Raw genomic sequence first — 14,442 nt, forward strand, 5'->3', positions numbered from 1 at the left:
TAAACTGCTAAATAATCTCTTTTTTTTTTTTTTTTTTTTGAGGCAGGTTTTCTCTGTGTAACCCTGGCTGTCCTGGAACTTACTCTACAGACCAGGCTGGCTCAAACTCAGAGATTTCGCCTGCCTCTGTCTCCAAGTGCTGGGATTAAAGGTATATGCCCCCACTGCCGCTTAAATAATCTTTACATGTATAGAATCCATAACATCTGGTGAATTTGGGATTATATCAGGATATGTAATATTCTTCTTTGTTTCTTAATTCTGTGCTTCAACTAATACGAAATATATAAATGGCTCCAGAGTCTAACTTACAGACAAGTATTGTCTATCTAGGAACTACAGGACCTAGCCTCAGCAGGTTGAAGTCAAGGTCTATCATGACATTCTGGCCAGAGGGGGTAAAATGGGGCTGCATGCCCCATGTGAGAAGACCCCACTATGCACGGAGCACCCCCACCCCGTACCCCCCTCTCTACAAACCCCTTTATATAAGATGGAGACTTGAGGCCAACAGCCCCGTTTTCTCAGATGCAGGCCCTGAATGAATCTGGTTCTTTCCCACCAATTCTCCTCCAAGTATTTGCTTTTGAGCAATAGGAGGAGGGGCTTGTGTCTCCACCGTCAGTTTATTTTATCTGTGCTCTGTCTGAATACAAGTCAAGGCTCCTACAACCCCTCTGTCAGGGCTAATTAAGTGGCTAAAGAGAGTGGAGTTCAGAGAAACACGTAGGTCCCCTGGTTAAGCACAAACATGCATTATAAAGGATACCAGCTGTCGACATGGTAGCACAAGGTCTGGGAGAAGGAGTGCAGCGATTCCAAGCCCTATCTATGTACCCTTAGAAGGTCTCCATATGTTTAGCGATCAGGAAGCTCTCTAAACCTGGTCTTTTCTGTATTTTCCTAGACGTTTCATTATATAAGTGTGATCAACAAAATCTCTGGCCACTGGAATCCACTCAATTCGTGGTCCCTCTTCCTCCTGAGAGGTATCCTTTAAGACATGGCTGGTCCCGCCAGCAGCAACTGCTCTCTCCAATCTTTTGGTTATCTAAGGAGCTTTCTAAAAATAGTTATTGACATGGAAGGTATATTTGAAAGGGCTGTTTTCACCCTTTATCCTCTGGAGAGGACGCAGGAAGCCAAGCAAAAGGCTAATGGTTTTGACAAAAGGTAACTTCCCATGCATTAAATTATAAGGGATAGATGAGATCTGAGCAAGGAAGGAAAGCTAACTGCTGGTGTGTGTGTGTTTGTGTGTGTGTGTTTGTGTGTGTGTGTGCGCGCGCGCGCGCGCACAAGCATACTATATCACACCATCGACGAATGACCTCAACTTCACACTGCCAAAATAAGCAAAGAGTTCAGGAACAGTCAGCCCTTAAAGAAAGATTATCAGGAATAAAAAGCAAGACACTGGACTGGTCTTGCATGCACTGCCTTTCTCAATCTGACAGATACTTATCGGGTAGGCACTGTCATCCCGATGACGAAATCAAGGAAGGACGGGCAGTGTGTGGGAAAACCAAGCTGTGAATTCAGGTGGATCTACTGAGCACTCCTTCTTTGTCCACAACCTTTCTGCTGAACTGTGTTCAATTTAGAAGTTATCTATAAAGTCACATAACAGATTATCCAAGCTAGAACACACTTGGCGTCCACTAACCATCTCTGGGAATTACAGTGAAAATCTGCCCAAGCACCTTGTGCTTTGATCTCATCCAAAACATGATGCCACACATGAGTTAAGACTCGGCAAGCACCAGCTTATTGAAGCAAGCAGGGGTGGGTAAGAAGAATGTTTGCAGGCCCACCTTCTTCTTTGCACTCTGCTGGAGAAATGTCAAAAGGCTCTGGTAAATCCGATTCTACCTCGGGCTCAAAAAGACACCTGCAGCTCCAGAGAGTTTCTGTGATTTAGAGCCACTGAGTAGAGGCTGAGACAAGGCTCTAAGGTGGTGGAGAGGCCAGGTTTTGAAGTGTCTGTTCTTACCAGGGTAGTGGGGGAGTTGGCCACAAATCTAGAGTCATCTGGATAGCAGAGAGGGAAAAGAAAGATGTTCCATTTGGGCAGAGAAGGCTCAAAAAAAACCCACAGCCCTTCTAAAAATACTACATTTGGGGTAGCTTCTGGACCAGAAACAGCTGCCAGACACCCCTCCCAAGGCCTGTAAGGTCAAGTGGAGTTGCGAGACACACAGTTCAAGTGGAAGCGCCTCAAGCTGAGAGAACCGTCTACTCTTTGGCACAAATCAAGAGCCAGATGGTCCCTGCCTGCCACTGCTAGGAGATGTGGAAAACATGGGTTGGTGCCTAAGCTATCTGGGTCATGATCACGACCGGGGCCCTAAGGAGCCAGGTTGCTATCTTGGGTTGGATCCTATATCCAAGGACCTCCAACAGGAGGAATCAGGTGTCGTCGCTTCCCTACTAGAAGGTCAGGGTGACATGAGCTACAACTCCCATAGCAGCCTGCTATGTTCTCTGTGCCAACTTCAACTTAAAGCAGCCATCTGCCCCAGGCTAGGGGACCCTGAACTAACCCTCCACAGCGAGGCCAGCACCGTTCATCCAGGTGAGCTGAAGTGTGCCAGAAACTGAATCTCACAGGATTCCGGAGAGCGCTGGGTATGAAGAAGAGTGGCAAGCTACTCTCTTTACCAGTTCCCCTCCTTTCCTTTCTTTTGAGTGAAGCTTGGGCAACATGAATCTGACCCACCACCATCATGTTTCCTCATGGCTCATTAAGAACTTTGCAGTTTTGCTGTTGTTTAAGCCAGGGCCTGATCTAGCCCAGGCTAGCCTGAACTCCTTATGCAGTGGAGGATGACTTTGAACTCCTGATCCTCCTGCTTCCACCTTCTAAGTATGGAGTTTACAGGTGTGTGTCATCTGTGGGTTGTACTAGGGATTGGACCCGGGGTTTTGTATCTAAAAGCAAACACCCTACTAACTGAGGTACATACAGCCCTCATCGAAATATTAATACAGAAAGACGCTATGGTCATTAAGACAAACAGCGTTGGCCTCTGCAAAATGGAAGCATGTCTGAAACTTTCTGTTTCCTCCAACAGGAGAGGGGGGTGGGGGGGCGCTGGAAATCAAACTCAGAGCTATCGGGTAAGCAAGCACTTTACCACTGAGCTACAAAAGAAAAGAACAGCGTGTGTCTACAAGTGTGTTGTCTGCATGTGTAGAAGCCAAAGACCAACTTGAACAAGTTGGTTCTTTCCTTCTACTATGTGGGTCCCAGGACCAGATTAGTGGCAGGTGCCTTTTCCCCGTGGAGCATCTCGCCAGCCCTTTAGTCATCACGATGCCCCATTCTTCCTAGAACAGAAGGGGGGGACTATATCCCCAAGTCCAGTAGCTCAGGCTTGCTCTTCTCATTCCCACAATGCCTTGGGAACGTCTGCTGTCTGCCCATGGGAACATACAGGTCCACTAACTACCATCTAGCTCAAAGCCAAAGACACCCAAACCTCCCAAGAAAAGCCTTCATATAGGAGATGACCCACCTGCAGGTTACACACCAAGAGGTAAGAAGAGAGAGTACTGAGACTGGCCACCCCTGTTCAGACAGCTTAGGAGGGAACAGTCTCAGCTGGGGAACTGCTTTACTTACTATGGTGGAGAGATGTCACTGTTCAGCTGTGGTTTTCTCTGCCAGGGTGGGGTGGGGCTGTCCACACTATCCCCAGTCAGGACTCCTTCCTCTTCTTTTTCCTTTCACAATGTAAATCACTACGGGGCAGGAACTAACTCAGTGCCCTCTGCTGGCCCCAACTGTTCCTTCACTACTCATAGCTGTCCAGTGGCTCTACAATCCTCAGGGCTGGATTGTCCATCTGGTCTGCCGGCACAGCCTGTTAAACAAGGATGTCTGCTCCACCCAGGCAACCCACTCAGACCCTCCCAGGGAGGAGCTCAGCCTTTTTGTTTTGTTTTAAAAGCTCCTCGGGATTCCTGAAGCATAATCAGACAGCAGTTGCAAAAGGTCAGCAACCCAGAGAAAAGTCTGCTTTAAGCAAGGCCTCCCAAAAGCTCTCTGTACAAAGGACACAGGCTCAAGTCTATCACAAATCAGCTGCCACTACCTTTACACCTGTTACTTCACCTATCTGAGTCTCAATCTCCTCAAATGTAAAGTCTGTTGAAACTGGGTTAAGGGTTGCTTCAAGAAGTTAAATAATTTGGGCAAGCACTGTGTTCAAAGTTTGTCCCACAGCCTCCCAGCAACTCTCAGACTAACTTGACATTAACTTTTCTTGGAATCCCCAACACCTAGCATAGAATGACTAAGTGCTTGCTAAATGAGTATCAGAAGCCCTGCCAAGAAGCCACAAGTGTAGGACATAAAGACATGGAGAGGTGGTGGGGGGAGGTTATTTGAATAGTCAGTCAGTCCAAATATATGACAGCCACATGAGAAGCACAGCTGAGCTAGAAGGTCCTAAACGTGGCGAAGTCACCACTAAGGAGAATGAAGTCAGCGTTCTGGCAGGTTGGAGGCAGCCCTAGCTAAACCCCTGACAGCTGCTACCCAGCAACTGTTTGTGGGGCAGGGTGTTTGCAAAGGCGGGGTGCAGCCCTGCCGCTCCCTTCCCAAGGCCCAGACTCCAGGCGACAGGGGCAGTGGCATGTGCTATTTCGAACAGCGCATCCCCTGCCAAACACTCCATTGTGGCGTCGCGGCGAGGCCCATGAGGTCAGGGTACCCAGAGCGGGGCTCCAACTGAGGTGGCAGGAGGCTGGACCATGGGGAGGTGTGCAGCTCAGCACTGGCCTCATCCCCCAAATCTAGCAGCTGCTCCCTCCGGAGGACTGGACCTCAGCGCTCGAACCCACTTATCCCGGGAAACACTCTCTTCCTGGGTTACCTAGTAACAACGCCCCTGGTTGCATAGCAACGAGGATCTGGGTCCCAGGCTTGCTAAGCCCCACGCTCCACGTTCGACCCCTCCCCACTCGGGCTCACAAGGCCTCGCGGCTCCGCCCTGTTGCTTCCTGCAAATCTGTCCCTTAAGCTGCATCCACAGCCCCGGTCTCGGCCCTCACTCACCCTGCTCCGGCCACCGCTATCCTTCACGTGGGACTTCGCTAGAAAACGCGCCACCAAACCAGCGCCTCAACTCCCTGGGAGTTGGTTTATAGTCTGCGCATGCGCGGGGCGGCAGCCAGGAGAGACTGGCAGGCAAGGCTGCTGCTGGAGCAAGCACCGTGGACGCATGCGCTCTGCTCGCTCCATTACGGTTTGCATGTAGTAGTGGTTTCCCTCCCAAGTATTTCCAAGAGAAGAATGGCGTCGGATATTGGAGTTGGAACGGAAGCGAAGCCTTTGGCAGGAAAGGGGAAAGAAAGAAATCTTCGAGGCTGTGGCATGGGTAGAGTTGGTGCTTGTTGCAGGATTCGGTGCAGATACGAGCCTGCAACGCATTTAGGGCGGCACAGTTCCCTCGCGGGAAGTGTAGTTCCTAAGGCGGGGCGCTGGCGAGCACATGGAGAATTGAGAAACCTTTCACGCTTAAAAAGGCGCCGAAGGGAGAAAAGGCACAACGTGTTAGTGGGCACAATAATGGTGTATGGTCTTGGGGAAACTCATCCGCTCTGGGAAAGAGCAAAGCCTCACCCTAAATGTGTGGGTGACCACCGTAGCTTTGCTTACAATTGTTAGGGAAAGGGAAACAACCCCGGTGCCCCGAGGTTTTTTTGTTTTGTTTTTAAGAACCTTAGAACATTGGGGTAGCTTTGTGGATGAGGTAGGCGTAGAAATGTAAATTTTTTTTAATTTTAAATTTTATTTATATGAGTACACTGTAACTCTCTTCAGACACACCAGGAGAGGGCATCAGATCCCATTACAAGTGGTTGTGAGCCACCATGTGGTTGCTGGGAATTGAACTTAGGACTCTGGAGGAGCAGTCAGTGTTCTTAACTACTGAGCCGTCTCTCCAGCCCATAAAAATTTAAATTACATGTATTTATGTATTCTATGCATGTGCTCACTACAGTACTCCCATGGAAGTCCTCTCCCACTATGTGGATCCCGGAGGTCGGATTCAGGTTGTCAGGTGTGGCGAACAAGCACCTTCACTACTGTAGCATCTTGCCTGCTTGAGTGTTGTCGCCGTTGTTTTTAATGCCCGTCACTCTGGCTGCCCCAAGGCAGCCTCCTTTAATGCTAAAACTCCTTCCCCAGAATCAGCCTTTGCCCCAGCCCCTCCTTGCGTCACCCTTTTAATTTTTCCTTCAGCCCAGTCTGTCACCTCACATGTCGTTCTCCTTCAGGTGTTTCTCAGGTGCATGTCTCTTCATCTGTATTTTTGATGGCTTTGTGCTTCTCAGTTGGGAGTCTTCCTTCCAGAATCAGTACTGATAGGATCCTCATTCTGGGGTCTTCTAATAGTTGTAACTTCACATTTGTTTGTGAAATTTCTTTTCCCACTTTCAGTTGGCCTCAATGAAAAAAAGATCTCAGGATTGGTGAGGTGGGAGTGATGTTTCTGTGTTCTTTCTAGACTTGGTTTTAGGCTGCAAGTACCTTTTGGGAAATTAACATAGGGACACATATTGAGGTAGGACAGAAAAATGGAAGTGTTTGAGGACATTGGAAGGGAAAGGAGGCCCTCACTCAGGAGTCTGGTTAAAGCCTCCCACGAGCTGAGCATCAAGATGCCAATACAACAACTACTTAATGAGTTCTCTCTTCCCAGCTGTAAACCTACAAGTTTCTAGGAACTTCGCTAGAGACCCCCATTTACAGTAAGAAGGACCTGGCCTGGCCCTCCCTTAGAGGGTGCAACCCTAGTGGCTCGTGGTTATATTTTACTAGATTATATTCCTAACCCAGTCACTTATCAGAAAGTGAGAAAAGGATAAAAGCAATTCTTAGCAGCCCTTTTAAGATGTAACTTGAGAGCTGCCAGAATGTTCTATATGAGCTGATGGTATGACACTTCATTGTGACTCTCTCTTGAGAGTCCTATGTAAACACCTGGTTATGTCATTCTTTTCACTGGTGTGTGTGTGTGTGTCAGTCTGTCTGTCTCCCACAGAGTAGCAAGGACCAGTTACAAGTGGTGCCCAAAGTGGGGCTTGAAAGTTAAGGATAAAATGAGATCTTGGGTTTCAAATGCAGTAGAGGAAAGGGCAAGGGATGAAGGAGTGACTTTTTTTTTTTTTTAAGAAACCAGCAAAAAAAAAAAAAAAATTATCATGGTTGCTGCTGGGATAAACCCCACTTTGCTCCCAGAGGGAATTTTCTGCTTTTAAGTTTTCTTTTTTGTATATTTTGTTTCAAAAAAGTTTGGAAAACTGGTTGAGCAGTTGTTAAAATTGTGGGTGAAAATTGAGGATCCTAAGAAACAAAAAGTGGCTGAAATAGGAAACAAAAGGGGTCACTCTGCTCACTTGTTTCTGAAAAGGTTGTAGAGTTGACTGGGCAACTAGAGAGGTTGCAAGTGGAGGTGGACACACTTGGGGACTGAGGGCACTGGAGAAGAGAGAACAAATACTCCCAGTCCTCATGACTCACCCTGAGAGTGGGAGGTAGACCATTTGTAAATGGTCCTTGCTACATGGTGGGCTCTCCCCCTCCCCACTTTACCCCCTAACAGTAGATAGGAGAGAAACAAAGATAGAAGGGAGAGAAGACTTAGAAAAATCCATGAATCTAATTTCTTTCCTTTCACTTCTTCTTTGGAGCTACTAACAAGCCACAGCCAACCTCCCTAAATGACCAACAGCCACAACCACCTATCAGGGAGCTCTAGCATTATATACCCTCCGAAAAGTTCGCAGAATTTCAAATGTCGCACAATTGCAGAAACTATCTGAAGCTGGTAAAACCATGCTCACATCCCTGGGTTAGTTAAAACTTCCCACAGGAGGGAAGAGAGAAAGAAACTGTACCAGAGTGGGGGTCAGGTCAGAGTAAAGCTGAAAAAAAAATGGGAGGAAAATCTGATGAAATAATCTGTTTTGAAAGGAGGGTTAATCTTAAACCAGCTGCAGTGCCAGAGTTAGAGGTGGCCTTCGGTTAGAAGATCACCATCAGTTTTCCTAGTAGTCACACAGCATATGCCCGCTAATAGTGTGGGACAAGGTAATGACAAGATAGGATGGCATCCTTATAGAAATGACAGATCTAACCCTCTTTAAAGAGGCTATGACTTCATATGGGATGCACTCGCCCTGTGTGAAACAAATTCTAAATAACTAGTTTACTCAAAATAGAATTATCCCCCAAGACTGGAAGGGGTCGGTGACAGCTGTCCTAGAGGCCAGTCCATAGTTACAGTGGTTAACATGTTGGAGGGAAGAAGCTGTGAATATCGGACAGTGAAACAGAGCAAGGGGAAAGAATATAGTCAAAGATCGGTACTGTGATATACAAGAGCAGATTCAACTTGATGATGCTACTGTGAAGAATGCCGCTAATTGCTTTAAGAGCTTGGAACAAAGTTGAGGAGCCTGGGGAAAAGTCCACCTCATTTACAAAACTTATATATACAAGGCTCTGGAGACGTTGTCACTGATTTTTTTTTTTTTTACAAATATTAGTCTGAGCTGTGAACAAAGCTGTATTAGACCCTGACACAAGACAAGTGTTGATAGAAATCTTGGCATTTGAAAATGCAAATACTGATTGTAAAAAAGCTATTGGGCCATTAAAGGCCCAAGCAGCACCTATGGGTGAATGGATAAGGGATATGACAGATACTGGTTCAACATGTGCCATGCTAATATCATAGGTCAAACTACAGTTGGAGGTCTTAGCATAAAAATGGCCAGTGTTTCAGTTGTGGGAAATACTGTTCAAAGAGACTGTGACCTAACCAAAAGCCTCAGATCGCAAAACGTCCAGCGTGCTAATTGCAAAAAACACAGTACTTTGCACAAGAAACGTGACTGAGTCGGTCCTAGGGGCAGTGGTTTTCCTAAACCTCAAACAAAGAATGAGTAGGCTTCCCAGGGTGTGATGCAATGCAGCAAGGGCTGCCATTGGACTCAGGAGTGTAGATCTAAAAGAGATATTCAAGGTAATAATAATAATTATTCTTCTTGATAAGAAATAGTAATAATTTCTTATCAAGGGGAAACGGCCTTGGGGGCCTGGCTTGGAGCCCTGAAGCAGCAGAAATAGGAGCTGTGTCAGTAGGGAACAACAGCAGCAGAGAGACGTTATAGAAAAAGACTGTGGGATTAAATCAGCCAATATACTACAAGGATGTGTTATATGGTACACAGAATGGAAGCCAGTGAAACTTTTGCATTAGGGACTCAGATTTTTTTATATTTCTATAGAAAATGAAAAGCTGTGGATACCATCAAAACAGATAATGATTAAAATAGAGTAAGAGAGGTTTCCTAAAAACCTTGACCACAGAACCATAAGTGCTTATTCCACTGAAAATGTCTGTAATTTCCTGCTCCACACAGCACAATTAATGATTTAAAGCAGAAGGGAAGACTGTAGTGACAATTTTGGAATTGTTTCTTTAAAAACACAGAAATATCATAAGAATGTGCTTTTGTTTTAATCCCAGGTGTAGGTATGTGGGACTGCTTCAGACTGTCCGAAGCAGCTGACTATGATTTGCCTCATGCACTAGCAGAAGCACGTTTTTGCCAACTGCAGATCGTTTCTGCAATTGTGTGACATTTGGAATTCTGCGAACTTTTCAGAGGGTGTATAAATGCCAGAGCCCTCTGATAGGTGGTGGTGGTGGTTATTGGTCATTTAGGGAGGGCTGTTTGTGGTTTGTTAGTAGTCATGGTCAAGGAAGAAACAAATGGAAAGAAATTAGATTCGGTGATTTTTTCTAATTCCTCTCTTTCCTCTTTCATTGTCTCCTCTTCTATCTAGTGTTAGGTGGTGAAGTGGAGGAGGAGAATAAAGGGTGGGAAAAAGAAGAACTCACAAAGTATCAAAGACCAGCTACACACAACTGTGTGCAGCTCTAGTTCCAGAGGATCTGACACTCTCACACAGACACACATGCAGGCAAAACACCAATGCACAAAGATAGATAGATAGATAGATAGATAGATAGATAGATAGATAGATAGATAGATAGATAGACACCAATGCACAAAGATAGATAGATAGATAGATAGATAGATAGATAGATAGATAGATAGATAGATAGATAGAGATAGATAGATAGATGGATGTATATATTTTTTAAAATCCCTAAAAGAATAAAGGAACCCCTCAAGCTCTTTTGAATGACAGTGTGGAACTGTCTGTTCATTCCTGCCACCACTGACACAGGAAAAGGAACAAGGTCATCTAATCCTCTGTCAGCTGCTTAAGAAACCCTGATACCTTACCTAACCCTCTGCTCTCAGGCCACACTCATGGTTGTTCTCCTGAAAAGCAGAGATACTTTGGGTATTTGGGGAAATATGTCTCCATATTTCCTAAGCAGCAGCAGCTCTGGCTTTAGAGGTACCAGTTGGGGGAACAAGGCATAGGATTCCACTTTCAGGGACTCACAACGTTTTATGCACAAACCTTTACCTCCAGGGTTCTTTTGGTTATTCCAAAACCAAATATCCTTGTTAGAAATCAGGAAAATGACTCACCAAAGCGTGGCATTTTGTCACATGTTTTAGTTTGCTTCCTATTATGATAAACAGCGTGCCCAAAAAGCAGCTTGGGGAAGAATTTACTTACACGCCCCAATCACAGTCCATCACTGAGGGAAGTCAGGACAGGAACTCAAAAGCAGGAACATGGAGGCAGGAACTAAAACTGAGGCTATAGGGAAATACTGTTTACTAGCTTGCTCCCATGACTCACACAGCCTGTATTTTATATACACCTGGACCACCTACCTCCTCATGGCAATGTCCACGGTGGGCTGGCCTCTCCTACCTCTATCATAAATTAATAAAATGTCCCATAGACTTACCTGCAGGACAGTCTGATGGAGGCATTTTCTCTCTTCCCAGATGACCCTAACCTATATCACGTTGGCCAAAACCCGAAACAGCTAATGAACCAGTATGGCATGCTGAACCATAGACTACAGAAGCAGGCTCAGAACCAATGTCTCTTTGACCTCCAGGCCCTCCTGTCTCTTGTCACCTTTACCCATCCCCAGTATGTGTGTGGGCTTTCTCTGAAGTACCCTTATTCGCCTAAAGATACTCACCCCCATAGAGGTATCCTTTTGACATGAGTCCCTTGCCGGGAAAGCCAATCAGCCTGGGAAGGTTCCCTCACAGGAAAGAAGATATATTGCCAATTTAACTTTCTCCCTCTCCCTCTTTCCTTCTCCCCTTCCCCCCACCCTCTCTCTTTTTATTGAGATAGGGTCTCATACAACCCAAGCTACGCTCAACTCACTGTGTAGTTAAGGACGACCTTGAACTCAGAGACTCTTTGTGTGTGTGTGTGTGTGTGTGTGTGTGTGTGTGTGTGTGTGTGTGTAAGAACTGAACCTCATGGTCTTAGCAAGTGAGGCAAGTGCTCTTCCTCTGCCTCTGAAACACATCCCCAGCCTCCCCACTCCTTAGTATTTAGCCCAAGTTCAGTTTTTTTCTCTTTTCATCTCTTGTCACCTCTTCATACCCAAAAGCATCAAGCCCTCACTCCCTACCAGGATATTATCAAATCCTCATTCCTCTGGACCTTCTCTGTTACATTTTCATGGGACTCTGGCATATATGTATATGTATATGTATGTAAGTATAAGTATATTTATACATACATATATATGTATATATAATTTAAAATGGTTTACTTCTATTTAATTATTACATAGGCTCAATTATTAGGACTTACTAGGGTAAAAGTTTTTCTTTCCTTTATAACCTCAATCCTTTCCATTCCTGGAGGAGCTGGCCTTTGAAACTGAAAATACTTCAAGAGACTCCCTTTTCCCTGATTTCTAGATATTCCCCATTTACTTCACAGTCATAAACTCCCTAGTAGAAACAAACACAGGTCTGATGTTGCTCATGTGATATCACCAATTTGTAATACAGTATCTATGAGGCACGTGGTACCAATAATTAATCACCAGGTCTGTCTGCTTTTTGCTGCTGTAACAGAATATCAAATGTTGTGTGTTATAAAAAAGGAGAAGAGCCAGTATATGTTTGGTAGAGGTGTGGTATGGTGAGGTGGAGGGGGTGCCTCTGCGGGCCCAGGCTAAGGCATCCCTTCCCCCTGAGGTACCAGCCATATGATGGGTATATGTGGAATAGAGTTTATTTAGGACATGAGAAGGGGAGTTGAGGAGGGAGTAGGGGCAGAGAGATAGAGATAGATAGATAGATAGATAGATAGATAGATAGATAGATAGATAGATAGATAGATAGGAGAAGCCTCCAGGAACACATGGAGAGAGGGGGAGGGACATGGGGAGAGGGAGGGAAAGAGAAGGGGTAGAGAGTAAGAGAGTAAGAGGATAAGAGAGTGAGGAGGGGCCAAACAGATCCTTTTATAGTGAGTCAGACATACCTACTGTTGTCCTACTGTTAAAAGGTAACTAATTGTAGGGCGGAGCCTAGAAGGAATGCTAACACCAGAGGCTATTTATAAAACAGTGAAAGTTTATTTAGCTCTTGTATTCAGAGGCTAGGAAATCCAGGAACAGCTCCAGCACCTGAAGAGTGCTACAACGTATAACAGGACAGGGAATTACATGGTAACTCAAAGCAATGTGCTAGACAGCAAAGTGTGCACGTGTGTATGCACATGCAGGTGCATGTGCGGGCATGTGTGAGTGTGCCCGTGTGGATGAATGTGTGTTGTGTGTGTATGTACCACTCTGGGCACACTGGAGATCAGAGGCCCACGTTCTGGAGTTAGTTCTCCCAGCCCCTTCATGTGGAAGCTGGGATTGAATTTGGGTGTCAAGCTTGAACACCAAATGCATTTCCCCGATGAACCATCTGGCTGGCCCTGTTTTTGTTTGTTTGTTTTGATTTTTATATTTGTGGCACTAGGGATCAAGCCCAGCGACTTGCACTAAGTAGGCAGGCCACTCTGCCACTGAACTCTGACCCCATCTCCACCAAACAAGTTTTTATAACAAAACCACTCCTGAATACTGACCTGTTAATTTTGTTATCTATGCAGTCAGAACCCTCACCACCCAGTCCCTTCCTAAAGGTCCCCTCTCTCAACACTGTTGGGAGGGCACGTTTCCAACATGCCAGGTCTCATTCTTTTATTCCACAAGTTGTGTGACTTCTCCTGGGGGAGACAGAGGAAACAACTCCACTCAAGCCTAGCTTGTTGAAGAAGTGAGTTTATAGATGTCACTTACGGGCCCATGGGTGACTCAAAGTCAACTGCATGACTAAAAAGCCCACCCCACTATTAGGGAGAATTCACAAAAGCTGCTTCCTGATCAACTTGCAATTCCACTAAGAGTCTTTTCTCTCCCCCAAATGATTTACTGCTTTTATAACAGTGGGGAGAGGCTTTGGAAATCCTGTGACATTCTGAATTTACAGGTACCGAGCCTGGTACCTGTTGCTAGTTCCTTGAGTCTTAAAGGCCTCCTTCTTCCCTCCCTGCACCTTCTTGAGGGAACGCTTTGATTCAGAGGACATAGATACATAATACTAGTCTATTCCCAACTCCATAGTATGTATCTTCCACAGGAAATTTCTGGAAGTATGGTTATCAGCTCAAAACTCAATCAAATGCTGCTTGGTTGCCAGATCAATCTAGTCTAATCACCTTGTGTTCAGGGGCCCCACCTAGACTCACTTATTTCCTACCATACATCTAAATATGCAAGATGCCTGGCCTGTCAGGCAGCCTGCCATTCAATAAACAATAGTGACAATGTCCCTGCTAAGTGCCAGGCACTGGGGTCACACTCTTGGACTCTTGAGAACTAGCAGAGAGTAGTACAGTCTAGTCAAGGAGGACCCAGATACCAAAGAGGATGGTCTAAAAAAATTAATTAAAACAATAGTTACTCAAAATGGGTTGACTAATTAAGCAAAAAACAAAACAAAAAGCCCACCAGAGATTAAGAAAGGATCCACAGAGGGGGCAATACTTAAGATGAGGCCTCAGTTTGCCCTGGAGGGTCTGGCCGGGGCTGGAGATGGGGAAGGAGTTGATGAAAGGTAGCCACATAAACATTTTGAGCCACCTACCTCGGGGACTGCTGGGGCCACTGAAGGGCCAGTGTGGCTGAGAGGAAGATGAGGTGAGACTGCAGGAGCTTGGTTGATCAGATATCTGTGGTTTCTGAACTGACGCATGTCCTTTATTTAGGTCTCAGCAAAAATGTTGCCACCCTTTGGGCTGGTGAGACAGCTCACTGGGGAGAGAAACTTCCTGTCAAGTCTAACAACCTGACTTCGATCCCAAGACCAACATGGGAGGAGTGAACCACTTCTCTCAAGGTCTCCTTTTACTTCTATACATTTGCTGTGGCACATGCATACACATACACTAAAATA

The 14,442-nt window shown here is 45.6% G+C and overlaps 1 protein-coding gene across 7 annotated transcripts in view; it reads right to left on the bottom strand.

The window, feature by feature from the left end:
* The window catches only part of Tmem109 (transmembrane protein 109), a 10,598-nt gene extending 5,441 nt beyond the window's left edge, over positions 1 to 5,157 (bottom strand). Inside the window, exons 1-3 of one of the 7 annotated variants that reach the window (XM_087574949.1) lie at positions 5,063 to 5,157; positions 3,626 to 3,744; positions 1,815 to 2,031 (exon numbers count right to left, since the gene is read on the bottom strand). The gene's annotated coding sequence lies outside the window, so the exon portion shown is untranslated. 7 annotated transcript variants of the gene reach the window in all.
* Positions 5,158 to 14,442: the final 9,285 nt, after the last annotated feature.

This window comes from Rattus norvegicus, chromosome 1 (genome assembly GCF_021556685.1).
Source record: "Rattus norvegicus strain SHRSP/BbbUtx chromosome 1, alternate assembly SHRSP_T2T, whole genome shotgun sequence".
Taxonomy (NCBI): Eukaryota; Metazoa; Chordata; class Mammalia; order Rodentia; family Muridae; genus Rattus; species Rattus norvegicus.